At 40.3% G+C, this 12,011-nt stretch overlaps 1 non-coding gene across 1 annotated transcript in view; it reads left to right on the top strand.

Moving 5' to 3' along the window:
* Positions 1-11,375, top strand: part of LOC103290170 (uncharacterized) — a 49,531-nt gene extending 38,156 nt beyond the window's left edge. Inside the window, exons 2-4 of the transcript XR_008556955.1 lie at positions 5,223-5,392; positions 9,991-10,139; positions 11,152-11,375. This is a non-coding gene — a transcript (uncharacterized LOC103290170). The remainder of the gene's footprint in view (positions 1-5,222; positions 5,393-9,990; positions 10,140-11,151) is intronic.
* Positions 11,376-12,011: the final 636 nt, after the last annotated feature.

Genomic DNA, 12,011 nt, shown 5'->3' with positions numbered 1-12,011 from the left:
TCCATCAACCTTTTGATGAAACTCTTGCAATTATGACATGCTGGAACTGGCTTCTGGCACCCTACATCACCCTGTTGTTAATGTGCATGTGTCCATCTTCCCCTTTGCTGGATCCCTTCCCCCAATGATCTGTGGGAAATGGACTGGTGGTTTCCTGGGGAGTGTGAAGTTGCAGCTTCCTGGTGAAGCTGCCCAGATGGCCCTGCTCATAAACATCTGTTCTTCCCCCTGATTCTTTCTTCTTCTTATTTTTAATAACTAGCAAATTACAATGGTAACAATATGGTAACTTTATTCTTAATTTTTTTAGGAACCTCTTACTGTTTTCCATAGTGGCTATACCAGTTTACATTCCCACCAGTAGTAAATGAAGGGTCCTTTTTCTCTGCAACCTCTCCAACTCTTGTTATTACTTGTCTTGTTGATAATAGAACACATGGGTACTAAACTTATGGACCTTGGTCTTAGAAAGATTTTATGAATTTGACCCCAAAGGCAAGGGAAGTAAATGCAAAATAAGTGAATGAAGCTATATTAAACTAAAAAGCATCTGCACAGCAAAAGAGACTGCCAACAAAACAAAAGACAGCCAACCAATGGGAGAAGATATTTTCAAACAGCAGCTCTGACAAGGGGTTAATATCTAAAATATATAAAGAACTCATACAACTTAAAAACCAACCAAACAACCAATCCAATTAGAAAATGGGCAGAGGACCTGAACAGACACTTCTCCCAAGACATACAAATGGCCAACAGATACATATATGAAAAGATGGTCAACTTCATTAGCTATTAGGGAAATGCAAATAAAAACTACAATAAGATACCACCTCTCACCTGTTGGAATGTCTGTTATCTTCTAAGTGTTTCTATTATTGATTTCCTTGGTGCTTTTGACAACTCCTTGTTACCCTTTCCTTGGATTTAGGGATGACTTTTTTTTTCTTGACCTGTTGATTCCTTTTCTCTTTTCCCAACCTATAAACAATGTTCCCAGGTCTTCTTTTATATATCCTCAGCACTTCTCACTTTCTAAGTTTCATAACTTCCTTGGGAAGCTCATAGTTCGCCAATTTTAGTTTCATGATTCCATATGCAGGTGACTTTTAGAACTCTGTTTCTAATTCTGAGCTATGATGTTTCTATATTTATTATCAAGTATAAGATGTTTAAACTTTGACTTTTTCTAACAACTGAAAATAAAATCTAAGAGAAGGGAGGACAGCATGTTCTCGAGGTACCCTTGAAATGTATTGATGTTACTCATTGAGCCCTGGTTGCTAGATGAATAATGAAAAGCTTTTGAAGATGGGTTTAAAACCTTTGAAAAGTTGTTTTCTATTTTTGCCTTCTGCTGCACCCTGTCTCTGCTGTGGCCCGGGATCTGCTGGCTGTCTTTTGCTTTAGACACTTCTGTGGCTTTCTTTGTCTGTGTAATAGATCGTGTCCTACTACAAGTTCCCCTTCTTCACAGGCATATTTTCCAGACTAATTCTGACTATCTTCAGAGTTATCGGCACTTTAGCTCTTTTTCTCTCAACCATAAAGAGATGAAGAATTTTTTTTCATAACTTAAAAGCTTCCCAAGCCCATGTTTTCTCTGGGCTGATGAGAAGGGAAGCAGTGCTCTTCTGGGTTTGCCTCTGGAGGATAGGAGTGTGTGGTATGTCCATTAAAAATTACTTAGCCCTAACCGGTTTGGCTCAGTGGATAGAGCGTCGGCCTGCAGACTGACAGATTCCAGGTTCTATTCTGGCTCAGGGCATGTACCTTGGTTGAGGGCACATCCCCAGTAGGGGGTGTGCAGGAGGCAGCTGATGGATGTTTCTAACTCTCTATCCCTCTCCCTTCCTCTCTGTAAAAAAATCAATAAAATATATTTAAAAAAATCACTTAACCTTAATATGTAATAAATATAAAATCATCTTTCTTGAGAGTGTGCTTCTTTTCTTATACAGATATAACTTTTGTCTCATTTAAAATATATTGTAGCTATTTACTTTCTCCTAATTTTCAGTTGAGTATATCATCGATAGTGCCACATTGTGTGGCTGTGTTGTGTGAAGTGACACATTAAGATGAGTCTGAAAGGCCTATTGAGAAAAGCCATTCAGGGCAAATAAATTCAATAAAATTTAATCTATACTTTTGTTTCTCCTTGCCAAGCTTGGATTAGGGCATATTGTAAAAGTGATAGAATTTAGAAAGTGATTTTATTTTCCTTTTTGCCCATTATTAATTGAAATATTTCATTAATTGGATTAGTGACATTTTGCCGAGTCAGAGTACAGTTGGACTTTGGTAAGTATTTCAGCAGGCATGATAGCTATTTTTATTAATGCGGGAGAACATTAGAATTATGGGAGATGAGTGGAATTATGGAAGAGATGAAAAGGAAAAATATTTTTGTTTTTGACTTTTTATTTTAGAATAATATAAAAATAACATCTTTCTAGTTCTCCCTTTATTTATAATTTTCAGAAAGTTGTGAGTATTGAGATATAGCAGTGGTGACCATTTTGCTTTTATATTCAGAGAAAAGTTAAAAGCCTTATATACAAAATACACCTTCTCAGGTTGATATCGAGACATTTACAGAGAAACTCTCCGTGTCCCCACCTATTGCCAGGGGAAATGGGATTCTTGTGATGTCACAAGAAAAGGGATTTTTTGAGACTCACATGGGAGAACGAGTGGCATTATTTGCAGGGAATTAAATCCCTGGGTTTCTAAGGTCGCCCCTCTCCATCCTGCCATGGAAGAAGTCCAGTCCTTAGCAGAGCTTGGATTAAAACCACTGCCCAAAGTTTCCATTCCATGTTGGAGCACAATCCAGTCCAGCATCAGGCTAGTTTAGCTTGTGTTCCCAGCTGCAGTCCATTTGTCCATAGTGGGGTCCACATGGCAATGGGCCATGCGGCTTCTAGGAACATGGGTGAATGCAAGAAAGGAGCAAAACCAGAGGAATGAGAGAGCAAAGAGAATGAACTCCCTTGTCTGGAGATTTCAATCTAAGATTTTGCGTGCTTGCAGTGGCTCTGCCTCATCAGCCAATGATTTTTGTTCCCAGGTTAGACTGACAGGCACTTTCCCTACATCACCCTGACGTCACTGCCCATACACCATCTCCCCATTGTTGGGCCCCTTCCCCCAGTGATTTGCAGGGAATGGACCAGTAGTTCCCTGGGGAATGTAAAGTTGCAGCTTCCTGGTGAAGCTGCCCAGATGGTCATGCTTACAATGTCTGGCCTCCCTTTTGCTCCTTTACTATCCTACATAATAAAAAGGCAATATGCAAATTGCATCACTCCGCTATGCCCACGATTGGGCCAGCTGGAGGTGCGGGGGGCGGGACTCAGGGTGGCTGATTGGCTGGCAGTAAGAGCCGGGGGCGGGGACTCGCAAGTCCCCATTCCCCGCTCCTCCCCGCTCCTCCCGTAGGCCTAAACAACGGCTGGCACTGCGGAAGACACCGGTGGCGGCGGAAGACGCCGGTGGCCGATTGCGTGGTTGCCGGCACCAGTTTTCCGCCTGCACCAGTTTTCCTCTGGCCACTGCCCCCCATCGGAGCGCCTCCCGAGTCCCGCCCTCAGCCTTCAGGAGGCTCTCCGGTCAGCAGGTGGCCAGACGAAAACTGGTGCTGGCGGAAAACTCGTGCTGGCAGCCAGGTGAAGGAAAGTCTATTGCACAAAGCTTTGTGCAACGGGCTTCTAGTTATTATTATTATTATTTATTATTTTTTTATTTTATTGATTTTTTTTTTTTTACAGAGAGGAAGGGAGAGGGATAGAGAGTTAGAAACATCTATGAGAGAGAAACATCCATCAGCTGCCTCCTGCACACCTCCTACTGGGAATATGTCCGCAACCAAGGTACATGCCCTTGACTGGAATCGAACCCGGGACCTTTCAGTCCACAGACTGATGCTTTATCCACTGAGCCAAACCAGTTAGGGTGGGCTTCTAGTTATTAATAACCAGCTAATTACAGTGGTAACAAAATAATCCTTTGGGGTTGTATTCTATGAATTTTATTAATGGACATGTTTAGTGAGTATAAATCTGAAGCTGATGTGGACAAATACTTATGAAAATTGGGAATTTTCAGTGATGAAGATAAAGAAAGGAATTCACTCATTTGTTTAACATATTGAGAGCTTCCTAGATGCTATGATTTATGTATCTTTTTACAGATTTTATTTTATGATTAAAGATTTCTTGGAAAGTTTAACTGATCAGAATCTGTATTTCTTTATGGAAATTATGGGGTATTAGATTTACAATTTAAAAATCTAGATAAAAAATGTATAGTACTTGAGAATGTTTATTAAGACAAAGTGCTGACTTTAACACACTTAAGGGTGGGTGTACCATCGAAGATTAGTGTATATAGGAGGAACTTGGAGACAGTTCAGAGTATTTATTTATATGACAAGTAATTAATGAGTATTTACTCTGTGCTGGCTTATGATAGATGCTTGTGCTACGTGGTCAACAACATATCAGTGGCTCTTCTTATAATTTATATTCAAGTAGTAGAAATTGAAAACAGACAAATTAATTAGTTAAACTGCAGGTGGAAGTTTGTTGAAGAAAGTAAAAGGGTGCTGTAATCTATATTAATAAAAGGGTAATATGCTAATTAGACCAGATAGACCGGACAAAGCCATGGTGGCAGAGGCAGTTATGAGCGATCAGGCAGGCAGGCAGGCAGGCAGAGGGGTTAGGGGCGATCAGGCAGTAAGGTAACATGCAAAGAATCTAAACTTCTAAGACTTCTACATTAGCTGTTAGTGCTCCATAGAGGTAGAATAAGCAAGGGGAAAAAAAAATTTCCCTTTCAGTTCATCAAGTAGTGGAGATTATTACATTTTGCAAAATTGATAGGTTATGCTTAATTTTATCTGGGCTCTATCAGTAGATAGAAAACATGCATAACTTTTGATTACTGTGTTCAATGCATATTATTATATCTACTACCAGTTTACAATGCTGAAGTACTTAAAAATATCAATGGGTACATTATTATTAAATTTCTAATAGCATCCATAGAGTGCTTATTTATACAAAATATATCATCTATATTATTTCATTGAACCCTCACAACAACCTTGTGAGGCAGGTGTTATTTCTTTGTTCATGGTTACATAACCATTGATACCAGAGCCAGGCCCCAGATCTAGGTCTCCTGATACCAGATCCCATGTGCTTCCATTTCAGACTGCCTGCAAGCGATGGCCATGCTCCTGGCCGCACATCCTGGGTCCTGAGGTTGCAGATGTGGATGACTGTACACAGGGTGAAGAGCAAGCGGTTTTTCTCCTTCCTTGCTGGATACTGATTGGTTTAAAACTGCTGGCAAAAGATGCATGATAATCCCTCCTCCACGGGTAAATAGTGGCCTCTCATCCAAGATTAGTAGCCTAGAATTCTAGACCAATAACTTGGCTGTATTCTAATAAATAGCTGTGATTCCCCATCAGATTAAATTATTTGGTCTTGGAGGAGTGGTAAAGTAAGAGTTTTAATCTTTGAGGGGAGTTTTCTGGAAGGTGCTCAGTGTGCTGCCAAGCAACCATTAAGGGTTATTGGTGTCGCAGGTTAAATTCATTTAGAATCAGCTGTTGATAGTTTAAGAATGAGTGCTTGCAACTGTTGAGCCTATTATTGTAGGGTTTTGTAAATTAGAGCCTTTTACACCAAGAGGATTGTTTTCAGTGAAAAGGCATAGCAAAAGCTTAATTCTGAGACCATCACACTATACAGTAGTTCAAATATTGTTAAAATTCCCTAAGGGAGAACTATGGTAATTGGGACTGAGACCAGCATACTCTTGGTGATTAGTAGTTATAAACAGTAATGTGAATCTTTCACACTCTAACTGGAAGCCAACTTACAAATCTCTAGCTGGAAAGGTGCTTTTCTTGAGGGTTATGCCACATGTACGGTTTAAGGTTACTGAGACTGAAGTGTCATGAAGACTATGATTTGGAGCTTAGGGTTTTGTGGACGGGAGACAGCGAGTGCATGTCATTTATCAACAGCTGAGCTTAAAAACCAGCGTTCTGCCTTGATTATTCACAGAGAAGAATGATGCTGCAAGTGCCAGGATCTCTCATATATTTTGAGAAATAGAGTTATTAGTCAAAGAATTTGAGACATCTTAAAAACTGATGATCAAGAAATGAAAATGTTTGAAGAGTGATGTTCCATTTTGCACAAAAAGAAATTCCAGACAGAAGCAAGTCTTCAGCACCATTTCATCTTTAGGGAGGCTAGCCTGGGCTTCTTCACACGGGTTCCAAGAGGGCAGGAGCAGAAGCTGTAGGGTACCCAGCGGTGAGGGTTCCGAACTGTCCCAAAGTCACTTCAACTTTATTTTATTAGTCTAAACATATCACAAGGCCAGGTGAGATTTTTTTTTTTAAAAAAAGATATTTTTATTGATTTCAGAGAGGAAGGAAGAGGGAGAGATGGAAACATCCATGATGAGAGAGAATCATGGATTGTCTGCCTCCTGCAAGTACCCCACTGGGGATTGAGCCCACAACCCAGGTATGTGCCCTTGACCAGAATCGAACCTGGAACCCTTCAGTTCGGAGGCCTATGCTCTATCCACTGAGCCAAATCCACCAGGGCCCAGCTGAGATTTAAGGGCATGGGATAAATGGAAAATCCCATTTCTAAGGCTACGTAGGACTGTGGAGAATGATTGCAGCCATGTTTGCAAACAGTCTCCTCTAAGTGACGGGAAGAGCAGAGGACAGCTAGGTAAAATGGGCCACTGATAAATTTAAAATGGAAATAGAAGAGTTGAATCATGAAAGCTGGGGAAGGAGACCAAAACAGTCTGTTTTACAAAGTATACATGAATGTTTTTGAAATAGAAACATATGAAGGATTCTTATATAATCGCTTTTTGATATAACTTCGTAGGTGCAAAGCCAATAAATAGGCAATTTTGGGGGAAGTGTTTGCAATACAGAGGGTAGAGTTTGATATCTGTAATGACAAAGAATATTTAAAAATTTACTAGAAAGGGCCAACAACCCAAGAGAAAAATAAGAAAAAATATGAACACATAGTTCAGAGAAGAGCAAATGCAGAAGGCCAACAAATAAGACACTCAGACTCAGATGATGATATATCTGTTGCTGTTAGGGAGAAATAGTATACACATTACAGGTTGCAGTATGTGTTATAGTCTGTTGGAAAGCAATCCAGTAACGTATGTCAGAAATAATATCTGTATCACCCAGGAATTCCATTCATTGTTCTCTTAAAGAAATCACCTGTATGTAAGGATATGTATTGTAATGTTGTGTTCTGCCATAATGTGTAGGGGAAAAATAGAGATAAACAAATGTTTACCAGGAAAGGAATGGTTGGCTGTATCATAGATATCCAAATGGTGGAATATTATGCAACCATTTAGAAAGGAATTTAGGGCCCTATTAGTTGAACTGAAAATTTTTCATGAATCATTATTGAATGGGAAAATTTTTCATGAGCCATTATTGAATGGGAAAACTGGGTATGATATACTATAGTAGTAGTTAGAAAAGAGCAATAGGAAAAAGTGTGCTTGTATGTGCCTTTACAATTAGGTGTGCATGGAATATATATGGAAGAAAATATACCAGGTAGTTAATATGGATTACTGGGGGGGAGGGGGAGGGGAGCAGGAAGTGGCTTTCAGACCGATAAGGGTGGAGGAAAGTGAAGAGGCAAAATTAACCAAATTAAAAAAAAATACACACAGAGAGACGATTAATAAACACAACCTGTATGATGGCTTTTCTATATTTATATGTACTAGTATAAGTTTGTGGGTATATGTGTGCAGCACACACATGCAAATGAAATTTTAAAAGTAAAGAATTCCTGCCAAAACCGGTTTGGCTCAGTGGATAGAGCGTCGGTCTGCGGACTGGAAGGTCCCAGGTTCAATTCCGGTCAAGGGCATGTACATTGGTTGCGGGCACATCTCCCGGTGGGGGATGTGCAGGAGGCAGCTGGTCGATGTCTCTCTCTCATCGATGTTTCTGGCTCTCTATCCCTCTCCCTTCCTCTCTGTGAAAAATCAATAATATATATATATATTAAAAAAAAAATTCCTGTTGGCTCTGGGTTGTTTTATTCAATCATTTATAATTTCTGTAGCACTACTAAGGAACCTTGATCTGAAATTCTCAAAATGGTAATTGTATCATGGCTCTGGGTTGTAAGTAGCAGAAATCCAACCACAAACTAGCATGAGCAGAAAAGGAGATTTGTTGGCCCACGGGAGCCTTCACATGCAATTAGATCCAGAAACCCATTCAGTGTCTGTCTTTGCCACTGTCTGTTTCTCTGCAAATCAAATAGGAAGTACTCTACATGTAGGGCAGGGAAAATCGTCATTTGTGTAATAGTTTATGTTGATTTATGAAAATTATGATGGGTAGTTATCCATTTGTATATTCTTACTCCAGATGATTTGTGACAGGATTAAAATGAATAATAAGGAATACTAGCTTCATATTTTTGATGTATTTTTCTAGTTAAAGCAAACCTTTTGTATTTATGTTTTCCCAGCTTTATTGAGATGGAATTGACATATAACCTTATGTAAGTTTAAGGTAATATGATGATTTGGTACATGTGTATATTGCAAAACGATCACCACCATAAGATTAGATAACACACTCATTACATGTTTTAATTCTGAGGCAGTGTCAGTAGGCAGATTCGTTCCCCGGTGCCTGTGAGACATACTTTCAGCAGTTGTTTTTATCGTGGGATGCTCCACACTTGCTTATCTTTAAGGATTTAATGTATTTTAACATTGATTTACTATAAAGTCTGAATATTGAGGTGATATATAAATGACTAACATTTCAATTTTGTGAAAAAAACTAAGAAGCTTACACATCACAGAGGAAAAAATAATAAGTTGGTCCAAATATCCATTGGCAACCTGGGCTACCTAATAGCTAAAGTATTTAGCCACAGATTTTTTTTTCAAACTTGTTGCTGGGGAAGATAACACTTGTGGAGAGCGGCTACAGCGTTTGGACAGGTTCAAGCCTGGGACTAATGAGAGGGCACAATCTTCTCGCGTCAAAGCCACGTGCAAGTCCCAGCACAATTATAGCCAAAGGCTATACTTGTAAGCTTGACCTTATGGTCCAAACCTGTAGCCCCAGTGGCTGAGTGATAGAGGCTGCGGGAGGTGCAGCAAGGAAACAAAGCTTGATCAGGTGCATGTAATTGAGTAGGATTGAAGCCCACGAGAATGTTGTAAACATCTGGACCACGCCCTTACTTTGCCTCCTGGAATCTGGCTATAAAATGAAGACTCGGCTTACAGGCTGTGGTGCTGTCTCTCCATCAGAGAGTGCAGCGTCCCACCCTGACCCAGCCTTCTTCTCTTGTCTGTCTTTTCTTAATCCTTCACCACCCGCTCTCAGGCTCACCGAACCTGGCTGTGCTGGCGCAGCACAAACACTAGTACAGAAAGTTACGCTGCCTGGTGGAGAAGCACACCGTGAACCTGCAGCACCGCCCGGCCAGGAGCCGGAGCCTCTCGCCCCACACGCAGTCCCCTCAGAGGCATCTGCTACCTTGCCTTTGGGGTGATCACTTCCTGACTCTTCTTTTTAGTTTACCATTTAAACTTGCATGCTGACTACAGCTTAGTTTTGCCTGTTTTTGTTTTTGTAGAAATGAAATACTGTATGTGCTTCTTTCACTCAACATCATCATTGTTGTGCACAGTTAGGGAGCGAAGGTAGGGTGGGAACAGGCTGGACTGCATATCTTTCAGAGGACAAATAACTCCAATTGATCGGAGCCCAATAACGTTATAGAGTGTAGGCTATTATTTGACTTCTTTGAGGGACCTTAGAGTCCTAATGAGACAGATGAAGTATTTGTTGAGAACTCTAGCCATTGGTACCCCACCTTCCCAGGAGGGATGATCACCAGGTTGTTTTATGCATTCCAGGAAGAACACTGTTCTGGCTGCACTTCCAGCGATGCCACCAATGCTCATGGCTCCCACCAGCTCTGCCCAGAAGTGCCTCTCAGAGGCAGGAATCGAAGAAGTTTGTCAAGCTGATGCATGGGTTTGCTAGAATTGGCCTTAGAATTAAAGTAGGTCTCTTTTTTATTGTATATTTGAACACTTGGCGTTTTCTTTGTGTGCTACCAGGAAACCCCCTTATACATTTTAATATATATGAACATTATGATTATTTAACACTATATCTTAACATATTCAAAGGTCTGATAGAGTGTTTCTGTGAAGAAGGAAAGCTCTGTTTCAAGTAATAGTTCAGTATTGTCTAAGCAAATGATTTATGTTTACTGAAATATAAACTAGAAATTGTGGCTGGCCCAACATAAAACATTCTTGCCACTCTTCTAATGGTTGGAAGCTTGGCACAGGGAGTATTAATGTGACCTGCTGACAACATAGTGTATTCTCACATACTATAAGCCTTTTTAAAATTGTCATTGTCCCAGTTTTGTTGAGATGTAGTTGACATATGGCACTATATAAGTTTAAAGTGTGAAGCATAATGACTTTAGGAAGAAAGGAAGAAAGGAAGAAAATGTTTTTCCTTGTGATGAGAACTTGTAGGATTTACTCTCTTAGCAACTTGCAGATATGTCATACAGCAGTGTTAACTATAGGCATCAGGCTGTACATTACATCCCTAGTACTTATCTATATATATAAAAGGCTAATAAGCAAAGTGTCCCCTTGGGAGTTTGACCAGGAGAATGGGAGTTCAATTGCTTGCTATGACATGCCCTGATCACCAGGGGGCGGTGTGGACCATGGTGGGCAATCAGAGGTGGTGGCAGGGTGCTGAGGGAGTGAAGGAAGGAGGAAACTGGGGGTTGGGAGGAAACCATATTGTGGTGGTGCATGGATGGCGAGGGAAGACGCGGCCAACCAGGCCTAGGGACCCGATCCCTGCACAAATTTTGTGCACCTAGCCTCTAGTTTATCTTATAAGTGGAAGTTTGTACCTTTGACCACCTTCATCCAATTCCCTGTCCCTTCACCCCCTACTTATGGTAACCACAAATCTAACCTTTAGATCTCTTTTTTTAATGTGTGTGTGCTTTATTTTTATTTATTTGTATTTATTTTTAGATTTCACATATAAGATCACATATATGCCCAGCCGGCGTGGCTCAGTGGTTGAGCATCGACCTATGAACCTGGAGGTCATATTTCAGTTCCTGATCAGGGCACGTGCCTAGGTTGTGGGCTTGATCCCCAGTTGGGGGCATGCAGGAGGCAGCTGATCAATGATTCTCTCTCATCATTGATGTTTCTATCTCCCTCTCCCTCTCCCTTCCTCTCTGAAATCAATAAAAAAGAAAAAAGATCACATTTATGTCTGACTTATTTTACTTTAGCATAATGCCTTAAAAGTCTGTCCATGTTGCAGAAAATGACAGGATTTCTCTTTTATGGCTGAATAATATTCCATTGTGTGTATGTATGAGTGTGTATTTATTACATCTTTATCCATTCATCCATCAATGGGCACTGAGGTTGTTTCCATGTCTTGACTATTGTAAGCAATGCTGCTGGGAACCCTGGAGTGCGTGTATCTCCTTGATACTGTGTTTTCATTTCCTTTGGATATATTCCCAGAGGTGGGGTTGCTGGATTATATGATAGTTCTATTTTTAACTTTTTTTAGGAACTTCCATACTGTTCCATAGTGGCTGCACCAATTTACAATCCCACCAACAGTGCACAAGGGTTCCCTTTTCTCCACACCTCACCAGCATTTGTTATCTCTTGTATTTTTAATCATAGCTACTCTAATAGGCATGAGGTGATATCTCATTGTGGTTTTGATTTGCATTTTATGATTAGTGATGGTGAGAACCTTTTCATGTACCTGTTGACCATTCATATATCTTCTTTGGGAAAACGTCTGTTCAGGTCCTTTGCCCATTTTAAAATGGAATTATTATTATTAGTAGAGGCCCGGTGCA

Source organism: Eptesicus fuscus, chromosome 9 (assembly GCF_027574615.1).
Source record: "Eptesicus fuscus isolate TK198812 chromosome 9, DD_ASM_mEF_20220401, whole genome shotgun sequence".
NCBI classification, from domain to species: Eukaryota; Metazoa; Chordata; class Mammalia; order Chiroptera; family Vespertilionidae; genus Eptesicus; species Eptesicus fuscus.
The sequence above is the reverse complement of the archived record's forward strand: the minus strand, read 5'-3'. Positions and strand labels throughout refer to the sequence as shown.